The following is a 12,837-nucleotide window of genomic DNA, read 5'->3' as shown; positions in this document are numbered from 1 at the left end:
ACCCCCACGAAACAAATTAACCAAAATGACACTGAGAATCTAATCAGGTGAGTCTACATGGTTTCCTACCCTCTCTGGGTCACTTATGATTTTCCCTATTACTGAGTAGTTCTTCAGTAATATGTCTGGCTTGGTTTCGTAAAATGTTTGGTTTCGTTCGTTCTTGAATCGCTGCTGTAAAATATTGCCTCCAGATTTTGTCTGTGTTTCATCCTGCATTAAATTTGATTATGTTTTGTTGCATTGTTTTTTCATGAACTTGGTGACGTTTGATGCATGAGATTTCAGATTTCATATGTAATATGCAACCTCGCTTGTCACGTAGAAAACCTGTCTCGCATTTTCATAGTGTTCTTTTCCTGTGTGAACGAAAACTACGTTTGAATTTTCTCTATTCAAACGTGTATTCAAATCCCAAATGGGATTGGCAGTATGTTAAAATAAATAAATAAATAAATAAATAAATAAATAAATAAATAAATAAATAAATAAATAAATAAATAAATAAACGGCTGCAAACTCTCTCGAGGTTCGCCCTCATGGCGTAGGGCTTCACCGGGGGAGGAAATGAGACCTACTGGCGCCAAATTCTCTCTGATCCTGTCTTTTCAGTGCACTAGTAAGGTTAGAATGAAAAACAAGCGAAGACTGGTTAGAGTACAATAAACGTAACCAAGGTGTTTTGGTTTACACAATTGTTTTACATTTTAGACAGAGATGTTTAGTCTCTCTCTCTCAAGTGTGATGCCGACGAAGCTCACTTCCCTCCACATTTAAAGACAGTATAAAGACTATCACGGTCATTCGTGTCCGTGCATTGCTGCTTGTTCACACGTTCAGCCTGTCACGAGCGACTCCAGAGGCGCGTGTCAGAAATCAACCTATAGCATTTGCAAAAAAAAAAAACGCAGTTTGTTGTAGCATTACCGTAACTGTCCTATCGGCTGCTTGAATTCGCAGTCCTTCCTTTGGTCCTGTTTCTGTGCAAAAATAGGTGAAAATAAAAAAAATGTACCATCGAAATCTCCAGTTGGGATTGTCGGTAGGGCGTAAGCTTTCCCTACATGAACTGATCTCCGCGCATACACCTCACTCATGCTTGCCTTCGACACTCTACACGATACGGCCAACGGCGCAAGGTTTCATACATTGTCGCACGTGACGATACAACGCGCCACACATTCCAACCGCTTCCATCAAACGAAGGAGGCGCAAGAATCCGTGTGTTACGATCATCACGCAGCGTGCAAACGGCATCGGCGCCGCCGTAAACGACGATGCGACACACGGGGAATGCTCCACGGCGTAATTGAGTCAAACCGCCGCTGGGCATTGTCGGCCTCCTTCTCGACCACCGTCGACGCCTACTCTTCCCGCTGCTTGGAACCGCCGACCGTGTCCGAACACGGCCGCCAACAATCGAGCTGTGTGCGTGCTAGTCGTTCGCTGGTTCGCTCACCCATTGTCCGCCTTCCCCGGGCCATTCATCACGTGCCTCCATCTCTGAGCCGCTGTTATCGCCGCCCGCTCTTTGCCCCGTGTTGCCCGAGCGGGTCCTGCTGGCTGCCACGCCGGCCCGTATTGCACTTTTGACGAAGATGTGCGCTGCGCGTAATCATAGGGTGAACGCACTGGTAAGTCCCGTGTGTGGCCTGGCTGGTCGCTAAGACATTGCTCGCTTGCCCGACTGCCACCGCGCAAAACTGCTTACGTAATGGCAATGCGCGTGCCCATCTCCACACACGCAGAGACGGGAAGGTCGCGCACGTATATTGACTTCCAAGTGTGAAGCTTGTCGCGACAGCTTCAGTGATTGAGGCACCTCGCGTACACAGTATGACGCTATATTTTTCCTCACCGCCCCCAGTTTCAGCGCTTGACTATCTCCTTCTTTTGAAGGGGCCAGGAAGAGAAAATACAACTTTGCTCAATATGAAAGAACTATCTTTTGACAACTCAGCCAGCTTCATCCCAGCAGCAAACAGCGTTTTTTCGAAACGAAAGAAAAAAAACGCAAGCAATATTGAAAAACCTCCCACTTCCGCGCTACCGTGACGTGCTATGGGAGGTAGTGACGTAATCTTAGTAGGGTGTTAGATTTCGGGTTGCATATTTCTTTTAAAAGGGGGGAGGGTAGGGGGGGCTAAAAATCGGGTGCTATTTTTCTAACTGATAATCGGAGAGCAATCGGTTTATTATTATTTTTTTTTGCAAAATCCTTCCAAAATTCCGTTTTTTTTTCGGGTTATATCTACAGACATACTAAGTACAGACATACTAAGTTATGTTTTAGACGGTATGACGATTTTCTTAACTCTAATGCGTTAAAGTTGGTGTTTATTTCATCAGGTAGTCGAGGGACATCAGGTTTCTCTAGAAAAAACTCTCCAAAATTTGACATTCGTTCGCAAAATGCATCAGTAATGACGACAATAAAGAACATTGATAACTTCCCGTTGTGCTTAAGTGGATAGAAAATTATTTGTGTCAGCGTCGACAATGTGACATTTTAAACGGCAAAAGCTCTGAGTACGTGATGTGACGTCGGGAGTCCCGCAGGGCTCTGTATTGGGGCTGCTTTTGTTTTTAGTTTACATTAATGATATTTCAGTAGGTATTCATTCACGTGTCAGACTTTTTGCAGACGAGTGCGTCGTGTATAAACAAATAAGAAGTAAGAGTGACTCTACCCAACTGCAAATTGACTTGGAAAATGTTCAGCATTGGTGCTGTACGTGGAAAATGAATTTAAATAATAGAAAGTGTGTTCACGTTTCTTTTACAAGGAAACGGAAGCCAGTTGAGACTGGGTACCTTTTAAATAATCAGCCTGTAAAAAAAGCTGCTACATATAAATATCTAGGTGTAGTGTTTTCTTACGATTGCTCATGGAATGCACATGCTAGCGACGTAGTGGAGAAAGCTGGAAGGGCGCTGAATTTCATGCAACGCAACTTAAAACCTTCAGAGCCTAAAGACGGCTTACTTGACATGTGACTATGCGTGTGGGGTATGGGATCACTCCCAAGTCACACTGTCTGATGAACCAGAGAAAATTCAAGACCGAGTGGCTAGGTTCGTCTTGGGACGGTACAAGAGGGAAGATAGTTGCACTCAGATGAAAAACGAACTTGGGTGGGAGCTGCTTTCCTCGCAACGACGAAAATTGTGGTTAAAGATCTTTTTTTCAGATATTCCACAGTAAAACAGGTATTAATACAGAAAAATACTTCAAAGAACCTCATTACCGTTCACATATTACTGACCATGTTTTCAAAATAAGGGAATGGCGTACCAGGACGGACATACTCGCTAAGTCATTTTTTGTAAGAACCATTAAACAGTGGAACAGGTTGTCCGAAGCGCAAGTGTGCTGTAAAAATGAAGATTTGTTCCTGTCCATGCAGTAACCCCCCCTGCTGTAGCGCCTTCGGGCAGTGCGGGGCAATCTCTGAACAAAGGAAGAAAGAAAATGAAACATTTTATTCAAAAAAAGCTGTTCATCGATTTCTTACACATCCTTGTCTACGAACATTATCATCTGCAGGGGCAACATGTGGGGATTCATTCGAGACCTGCCTGATCGCTGAACGTATCTCAACTGGGATGAAGTTCCCTAGACAACACCGCTTCGGTTAGCTAGGCACAACAATATCAGCGCAGCATTTGCCAGCCTGCAGGAGGTAGCGAGCGGTAGAGTCATGGCAATACTCAATGAGTTCGGAAACTGTGGTTTCGGGGCTTGCTTCCTGCAAGTGCTGGTTTACAACGGCGGACCGTCAGTGCACGATTGTGCAAATCGCTGCCCTGAGAAGGGAATTCGGGCAGAAGTCGGGTTTAACCCGATCATCCTGAAACATGTTCGGGGTGTAAAAGTCAAACCAGTACTAAAACAGTTTCCAGTGTGTTAACCGCCCCTTTGCGTTCAGGAAACACGGTAAAACAGACTTAGAGGCCCCGCTACATAGGCCCAGTCGTGTTTCTTGGGCGTGACTTGGATCGGCCGACGCCAATCGCACATATTGCAAGTTTATGTGATGTCATCGAGAAATCACCAGGAAGTGGCTGTGGAGTCGCCACTGCTGCACCTGTTTGCCGCCGTATCTTCGTTACTCCTTTGAAGGTTGTGATAAAATTGTCATCATTGTTGTCATCATTGTTTTTGTTTCCACTAAAGAAATTATTTTTTCCTTGAAATTGCAGTGTTATTGCGTATGCTGACCTGTAGGGGTGGCAAGGCTCGTCAAGCAGTCGTTAATGACTGCTTTTTTCTTGCCATCCTCAGTTTTTTTTTTTTTTTTTTGCCTGTAGAAAAGAACTGGAGTAAAAGCGATTGGTTGGTTGGTTGGGACCAAGCACTCTTTTTCACGAGACAAACTCGCATTTTGCCTTCAGGACAACAGCTTTAGGACAACCATGCGATCGAAAACCCTCCGGCGTGCTCGTGTGCGGTCATCTGGCACGTAGCCAATGAAACCGAAACGGGGGCAGGCTTGCCTATATTTGGCGCTCGGCCACGCTGCATGTCGTCATCCGACACACTTCGCTTGTGGGCAACGCCGGACACGATCGCGTGTTCCGATGGTGGCGCTGGTGACTGCGTTTGTTTTCTGTGTGCTACTGCATAGTTGAAAGCAACGCTGGACGCCACGCTTTTTGTGAGCGGTGCGAGTAAGCCTTACAAAAGCGTCGACGAAGGACTGCCAAGGCTATGCGACCAAGACGTGAGCCAAGACGGACGAGCAAGGGCAATGCCACTTGGTGATGGCTTTGCGCAAAGATTTATTTAGAACTTTTACTCAGTGTCCGTCTTATCACTCCGCGCACAATGAAAACCCGCAAAAGAGGCAAAACGGAGGCAAGCTAATGCCACACGAATCAATTTGTTTCCTCTAAACCTCGCCCTTCGTCCCCTGTGCTTGATGCGGTTTCACAGCCTCCCCCTGGCATGGCTGAGCCCCGAGTGGCGCGATGCAGCTGATGCGCTTCAAACAACGGCAATTATGGCTGACGTGATTTGAGAACTTCAAGACCATTTGCTGCGATCCTGAGCGCCTACATTGAGTCTTGTCCCGCGCCGATCGAGTCCATTCTCTGCCTACGCGTATTTCGTCCCTAGACCCGTCTGTCAGTGTCCACTATGCCACCTCTGTCGTCCACCGACTGTCATTTCGCCCAATTACGTGGCCAGCCATAGTCCATTTCTTTTTTTTCTTTTTTTGAACTACGATACCTTCTATTCTAGCTTGTTCCCTGATCCAGGAAGCTCGTTTCCTGTCTCTGTTACTCCCATCATTGTTCGTTCCATGGCCCGTTCATCAGACCTAAGTTGGTTTTCTAGTTTTTCAGCAAGGCGCCAAGTTTTCGCTCCACATGTCATCACAATACATTTATTTGCGCACTTGCCGCTTAACGTTCTCCATGACTGGCGGGCACGGATCGTTTCGTCCGCAGGCTTTCACATCTCTTCCAAAGTGGGCCCCGTTAGCACGCGCTAGAACCCACGCCAAGTCTGAAGCCAACGCCCGCGCTGCCAGCCCAAAGGAATCGCTGTGCGCCCGGAATGCGTGACCTAATGGTCGCGGGCCATTCATGGAGGTTTCTTGTCGTATATGCACCATCTCGACCTTGTGAACGGGAAGAATATTTTTTGTCATTACAGATTTACCTGGGTACTGAGCGCCACTTAATGGTCTCAGTGGACTTTAACTGTGCGTGCAACCCGAGTGACAGGTCATGTGAGATCCAGCGATCGCACTATAGTGCAACAACATTAAAAAACATTGCTCGCGACTTTCACCTTTATGACAATGGAGAAAATGTCCGCCTGCAAAATCGTTTTACACATTTAAGCAGCCTCTCACGCTAGGCTAGAGCGCATTTATGTTTCTTTAGATACCCTACCGCGTGTCCATAGCTACTCTGTGCATCCGGCATTTTTTAAATGCGAATGCATTTCTTAGTCCGGGGTTGTCGTGCGTTGGCCGGCGTGCGCCTAGCAACAGCTGTGGCGCGCCTAGCAACCGGAGCATGTGGTAGCTCGGGCGGGAGTAGCGGAGGGCAAGGGGAGAGGAGCGCGCTCGGCGTGTGAGGGCGCTCGCATCGCGGAGCTCGGGCGGAGTAGCGGAGAGTGAGTGGAGAGGAGGAGCGTGTTCGGGCGTGTGAGGGCGCTCGCATCGCGGAGCTCGGCGGAGAGAGCTCGCGCGCGGGGCGGCCGTGTTGCGCGGGTCTCTCTCTCCTCTCCGCGTACCCTCTCTCCGCTCGCTGCGCTCGGAAAAATATATATAAATGCAGTGGAGCGCGCGCCTCTCTCCGTGACTGCTTGCCGCAGCGCATTCATCGGTGCACCCAATGCATTCGCATTTCCGCACGATCCCCTTCGGGGAGGTGGGGGGCTGTTTTTTTTAGCGACCATTGACTTGTATTTGCTGCGCATGGTAAGCAACAGTGTCGGAGCCGTCGCCTGCAGTGGGAATTGCGAAAATTTAATAATTCTGTACTATCTCATCAGCCTTTTTTGAAATCATGTGCCAGAAATTATGCAAATTAAAAAAAAATTATGATCTGCCTATGCTTGCACGGTGAGGAATTATTTAAGCAAGAAGTGAAAGTCACTGCTATTGAAGAGGCTACAGAGATGGAGTTTGAAAAGAAAAACAACATAAATCACTTAGATAAATTGATGAGACAACTTTCGGAACTTTACAGCCAATTTTGTCGTCAATAGGATGACATTCGGAATGTGAAGGTGCAGCTACAGGCGTTTGATGTGGAGAAATACCGGGGGGCACTAGTGCGGGCGAGATCACAGCGCTTTGCTGAAGTGCAACCGTGTCGCCGGTCTCTGGGTGATGAGAGCCGTCGCGCTCTGTTTAAACAAGTACTTGAAGTTGAGTATCAAGATAATCAAGAGACTGGATATCTTCCGGATAAGGCCGCACTGTTCTAATCCCGAAAAGTAATGATCCTGACAAACTGCCTAAAGTAGAAGGATATCTTCCCATGTCCTTATGTAATATAGATTATAAAGCATTCGCTAAGATTTGGGCCAACCGTCTTCAAAATGTAATTGAGCTACTAGTTGGTGACCATCAGACATGTGGCATTCGTGGGCGATCTATTCAACATTCACATAGCGAGGTCTATATTGGAGTGTTTTTCGGCTACGTCTTAGTACAACTAGATGCCTTAGTACAACTAGATTTGGGAAAGCCACAGTGAGTTACCAATTCCTGTTTCGTGCTCTACAGCATGTGAACGCAGGATCCTGCCTTACCGAACGTATTAGAATATGCTATGCTAATGGCTCCACAAGAGTGATAGGCAACAATCGGACTAACCCAACCAATTCACCTTCCTTCATCGGTTCGTCAAGGCAACCTCTTATCACCCATCTTGTTTTGCTTATACTTAGAACCTCTATGTATGGGCACAATGAAGACAATATTGTTAGAGGGTTTACACTATCGTCCTTCGAATTGAAAATCTTAGCATATGCCGATGAAGCCGCTTTAGTTTGTACTGACCAGGCAAGCGTGGAGAATGCTCTTGCCATTACACAAGAATTTTGTGAGGTTTCAGGTGCGTCCCTGAATTTGGAGAAAACATGTGGATTTTGGTTTGGAGAATGGGGAACCACACCCGATTGTTTCGCCGGAATCAACTGGAATAGTGGGCTAACGTATTTAGGAGTACCCCTCTCGCAGTATCGCAATACTAACTCGCATTGGTCGGAGCAGGCGGGAAAGGTACAGCGCCAAGTGAATGACTGGGATGGACGGCAGCTGTCTATCTTTTCTCGTGTTCGGGCGAGTAACGCGTTTCTTGTGACCCCACTTCTTTTGTCGTACAGGTGTTGCACGGCTCCCGACTCAGGATACAGGCTTCTCACCGGATGTTTGCATTTGCAATCTCATTTGATGTCCGCGTAGCCACTGCTTCGCGATAACCTTTTTCTTCCGGCTGTGCGAGAGAGACTTGGGCTTGTTCATCTATTTCTTTGGCAGCTTGTTTCTCGTTTATTCTATTTTCGAGATGCTCAACATCCTTTTTTGAAAGCTGTATTGCAAACACGTTTTGCACCTTATCTCCCTTATATTGTGGTCTGTGGAAGTAGTCCTAAGCCCGCGAGGTTTTCTCAAAGAAGTGGTTGACACGTTTCGCTTCTTATAGGCTTGGTTTAGCCTTGAGTACATATTTAATGCTTCGCGCGAGTCTATTTCCGATGCCCTGGTTTCTGGGCTTTTTCCGATACCTTTATATCGTGTTCCCTACCTCCAGTGTCCGTACCAGGATGTCCTCAATAAAGCGTGCAAAATGTGTGCTCCGCCAGGTGTTAAAACATTTTTCTTTAAAAGACACACTGACAGGCTCGCTCTTAAAACTAGGCACGAAGGTTCGATTACAACCGCGAGAAGGTTTTTTTTTCTTTCCAGTTGGCTGCACATGTTATTGTTCGCCACCACTGCTAACCCGTATCCTTGGGGCCTTTGGGGTGACCCAGTGGTTTGGTTGCCGTTGTCACGGCGTAAAGGTCCAGGTTCCACTCCCGGGACCCCCCTTTTTGGCGGTTGGGGGTTTCCTGTCTACGCCGGATTCGTGTTAAAGGCGTCGCCGCCTACAGTAAGAGTCGTAACTGGTGCAGACTGTCAGCCCGCACGTACAGACGAGGGGAAGGCGCAAATGGAGCGCTAAAACAAAACACCGCCAAGCGCCTGACACCGCACTCACACTTTTACGATAATCACATACAAGCAAAGATACGTGCGCTCGTTGCTTGCAAGCTGTCAGCGGAACGACTTTACGGGCGGGCGGTATTAGCGCGATATAGAAATGAGTAAGAAAACTGCCGTTTGTGCGCCGCCCCAATGTGGCAATGCTGACGGCAGGCAGATGGGGCAGTATGTACGCAACTGCGGTGCGAAGCACACGCGTAGGCACGAGGCAAACGGCAAGGCGGTTGTGTTCGCGTAAAGCAAGAGCGGTGGAAGCTAGCGAAAGTGGGTTCGTTGACCCCAGCAGGCCGGCTGCTCCTCCGCCGTAACGGTCGCTTCGACCGGCACAACGGGCGCTCTTGTAGCCGCATCCGACGGCCGCTAATCGTACGGAGGCGTCGAGACGTTGTGGAATGCCAAGACGTTCAGTGGTGGTTTAGTGGTTTTAAGTGCGAATGCACTTTATAAGCGACCCCAAACCATCCACCGCCGGCGGCGGCGGCGTCGCCGCCTGCCGCCGCTTCTCCGCGGCGTTTGCGGGATTAGCGCTGCGTGGCTGATAGGTGGTCATGCAGTGTTTTGGTTCTCTTTCGCTTCTCTTTGCCTTTCCGCGCACTAAACAACTTGTTATGGTGACGTCTGTAAGCTAACTGCACGTTTAGGACACTTAAACAGCTGCGTCTTGGTAGAGCGCTCTAACGCCAACAAGAGCTACCCGGGGAGGCGGTTCTGCGCGCTTCTTGGCCGCCCTTGCGGGCGTCGGCGACGGCAGCAGCATATCACCGTTGTCACATTCGAACACGTCAGCACAAGTGAATTCTATTTATTGTCGCCTCGTTTAGACCTGATATTGGCACTGTAATAGGTTGGTTCGTTTTTCAGCGCAGACAACAAATGCGGCTTTGCTTCGAATATGTACGTCGTAGAAAAATATGTTTCGGGGATGTGATAACTCAATAGCTGACAAAAACTTGTGCCTTTTATGGGAATATAAGCCACGCGAAAATGTTAAGTACACTCAAAGGCTGTGCATTGTCAGATATGTGCCCACTCATGCCTTATAGTAAGAACCAAAGTATATGTAAATGAAACCACGGGAAAATGAATGGTCTGCAAATCAGGAATAAATAGAATAGTCGTACGGGAATGAAAAAAACCGAGTGCAGCCTCTGAAATGCTAAACACGCTTGTTTGAGCAAGGTAGTATTCACCAGACCAACTAAATGCGAAATGCACTATTTCGCTAGACATGGGGCGGGGGGGGGGGGGGGGGGGGGGGAGGAGGAGGACGTTCAACTATCGTTGTTTACAAATGCGGAGCGAAATCAAAGAATGAACGTTTTAGTAATCACACACACAAGCTGCGTGTTCACTTTTCGTTTGTTTTTCGCCTTCAACGAACGGCTCATCACTCGGCGGACGCATTTTTTGAAGAATACAGGGTAGGCAGTTCACAAGCGATACGAGGTGTCGTTCGAAGAGTTGATTGGTTGATTGCAGGGTTTAACGCGCCGACGCAATTGTTAACGGAGACGATGAGGCACGCCGTAGTGGAGGGCTCCAGATTAATTTTGTCCACCTGGAGATCTTTAACGTCCGCCGAAATCTCGTACACACGGGCTCGTTGGAAGAGTGTCGTATCTGATAAGGGTCTCTGATTTCGGTTTATGCTAGATTCTGCAGTCTCCCTGTGTCATATGACGATGTTTCGAAGAAGAGTTTGGTCACAGACGTAGATTACTCTATAAACCCATCTTCGCGCTTCTCGTGGAGGATAAATGTAACAGATGAATCTTTGCGAGCGCTCACCTCGGGACCAGACGACACAGCACTAAATTTGTCATCGTGTGCTGACTCCGGAGTGTAATTTGGCATTATCCATCGTACTTCTTTGGTACAATGTTTGTGAAATTTATGCCGCATGAGGCTTGTTCATGGTACTGATCAATATCTGATATGTGATATTGGCAGGCGTAACTTGCGTGCTGTCAGGTATGAGTGCCCCGCTGGATTTTGTAAGTGCACAAAGTCGATTTCCATCGTGTGTATGGGCGCAACATGACCATCGGAGGAAACACTGCTTACGGAGACACTGCACACTAAATTTCAGGGCAGCGGTATTGCAATCAGCTGCATGCAAATGCTGGCTTCGGGACGCCGGCCAGTGACACACGCCCGGCGCTCATATAGATCTTACTAAGATCGCGTCATAAACGTTTATACTCTCGTGAACACACCACGCTTGCAAACAGTGTACCTGCTCCACGTTATTCGGTATTTCGAACGCGGACAAACGGTAAATCGCTGTCTTGAACAAGCCCCAAAAGCAACGGCGGCAGGGGGAAGCGGGCCGGGGACTCCCGCGCCTGCTTTCGAAACGGGCCGCTAGGGGGATTTCAGTGGCGCCCCTACAGGCCGCGCTCGAGGCGCATATTTAGAAAAGAAACAGCATCCGGCGCCAGGTTTCGATCCGAGGACTTTGCGGCCGCAGCGCGACGCTCTACCGACTAAGCCACGGACGCCACGCTGATATCAGTGTGAGTAACGCGCCTTATATCTTTAACGCATTCAAACTACGTCGTCAGCGGCGTGCGTTGGCGACTCAGCGGCGTTATAGCGGCTTGATAACTGCGTGGTGTACACGTGATACTACAAACCCGATGGAAGAGATGGAAGAGAAGGCGGCGAGGCGGTGGGCTGCGGGGGCCGAGCGCAAGCGCCGCAAGCGGGCCGACAACCGTGCATTCGCACTTTCAGATTCTCCCCCTCGGGGAAATGCGGGGGAATTTTTTTTACACCGCTCTCAGCTAGAGGTGCCACTGGAGCACGAGAGGGCGTCACTGCGCCGGAAGGGGCGAAAAAGGGAAGAACGCCTGCTGACCCGTCAAGTAGATCGGTTTATTTTGCTTAGTTGCAATGTCGAAATGCAGTCATCGGCGCTCGTCTTGTCTGTTTGCTTCCTCTATTTGTTCAGGCGCACTGCGTTGCCACAATGCAGTCGTCCGCCGCGCACTGCCACACGAGCTACCGCGGCCAGCAGCGTCACTGCTGCCTTTTGGTCACCTTTTGTCGGCACATTGCCGTACCGGCGTTTGCAAAAATGCGTTCGAGCAGCAGTCACGGGGGCACATAAAGTGTTAACCGGGACACGCATATTTACAAAATGCTGTTCCTGAACTCAAATAATGTCGCTCTTTTGGTATATTTAGAAATCCACATTTTCAAAATTTGTTTCTGTAGTTCGGCTACGTGTAAATTTGACCTTTGTAAAGAAATCGCCCTATTTGTGTGTTCCGGTTCTATTTTTGTGATCGCATTTCATTTGCTGATGACTATGCGCAGCCCTTCGATATAGGCAGCATTCCCTAACACGGTAGGCGCACTTTATAGACACCACCGCTCCATCCGTACTCGTGTCAACCTGAAGATAATATATATATATATATATATATATATATATATATATATATAGAGAGAGAGAGAGAGAGAGAGAGAGAGAGAGAGAAAACAACACCAAAGAAGGCATAGGGGAATGGTTAGACTATTTTTTACTGTTAGTGACGTTACAATATTTTTTTATTGCAAAATGCCTCCCAAATTTCTCTGGTTATTTTATCATTTGATTTGAACAGTACCTCGGTATCATTGAATGCCGGAGCGCATTTGACTGCCGGAGCGCTTTTTCAGTCGAAGCAGTGCAGTGCGAGATCACCCGAAATGGTCTTCTGCTGACAGAGCGCGCGGTGCTCCTTGAGCCGCTCATTAAGGCAACGCCCTGTTTGCCCTATATATGCCCTCGTGCACGAAAGCGGGAACCAGAGAAATTTGGGAGGCATTTTGCATGTCATCGGGAATAGAAGGAGAGTGCGTGAGCTCCCCTTCCATTACCTTGTTAGAGAAAGAAAAGGAGTATCTCCGGTATAAATAAACAAAGAAATTTGGCGCATGCGCACAGTGTTGGCATAAGTGGTGGATCATCTATATATTTCTTTCTTCTTTGTTGAATAGACTTCAGTTGTTAGTAGCGCCTCATTCGTTCTGTATAGCTTTTTTTCGCTCTACGTTTGTCCCTTGTGTGACAAAATAAGCGCTTTTCCAACCATGTAAAAACAAAAACAGTGTT

At 48.0% G+C, this 12,837-nt stretch overlaps 1 protein-coding gene across 2 annotated transcripts in view; it reads right to left on the bottom strand.

Annotated features, from left to right (window-relative positions):
• Nucleotides 1–12,837, bottom strand: part of LOC144176059 (CD151 antigen-like) — a 366,885-nt gene that overhangs the window by 122,887 nt on the left and 231,161 nt on the right. Inside the window, exon 3 of one of the 2 annotated variants that reach the window (XM_077705182.1) lies at nucleotides 1,460–1,605. The exons of the other annotated variant lie outside the window; for it this stretch is intronic. The gene's annotated coding sequence lies outside the window, so the exon portion shown is untranslated. The remainder of the gene's footprint in view (nucleotides 1–1,459; nucleotides 1,606–12,837) is intronic. 2 annotated transcript variants of the gene reach the window in all.

Source organism: Haemaphysalis longicornis, unplaced genomic scaffold (assembly GCF_048455015.1).
Source record: "Haemaphysalis longicornis isolate Haplotype H1 unplaced genomic scaffold, Haemaphysalis longicornis Haplotype H1 scaffold_3, whole genome shotgun sequence".
Taxonomy (NCBI): Eukaryota; Metazoa; Arthropoda; class Arachnida; order Ixodida; family Ixodidae; genus Haemaphysalis; species Haemaphysalis longicornis.
The sequence above is the reverse complement of the archived record's forward strand: the minus strand, read 5'-3'. Positions and strand labels throughout refer to the sequence as shown.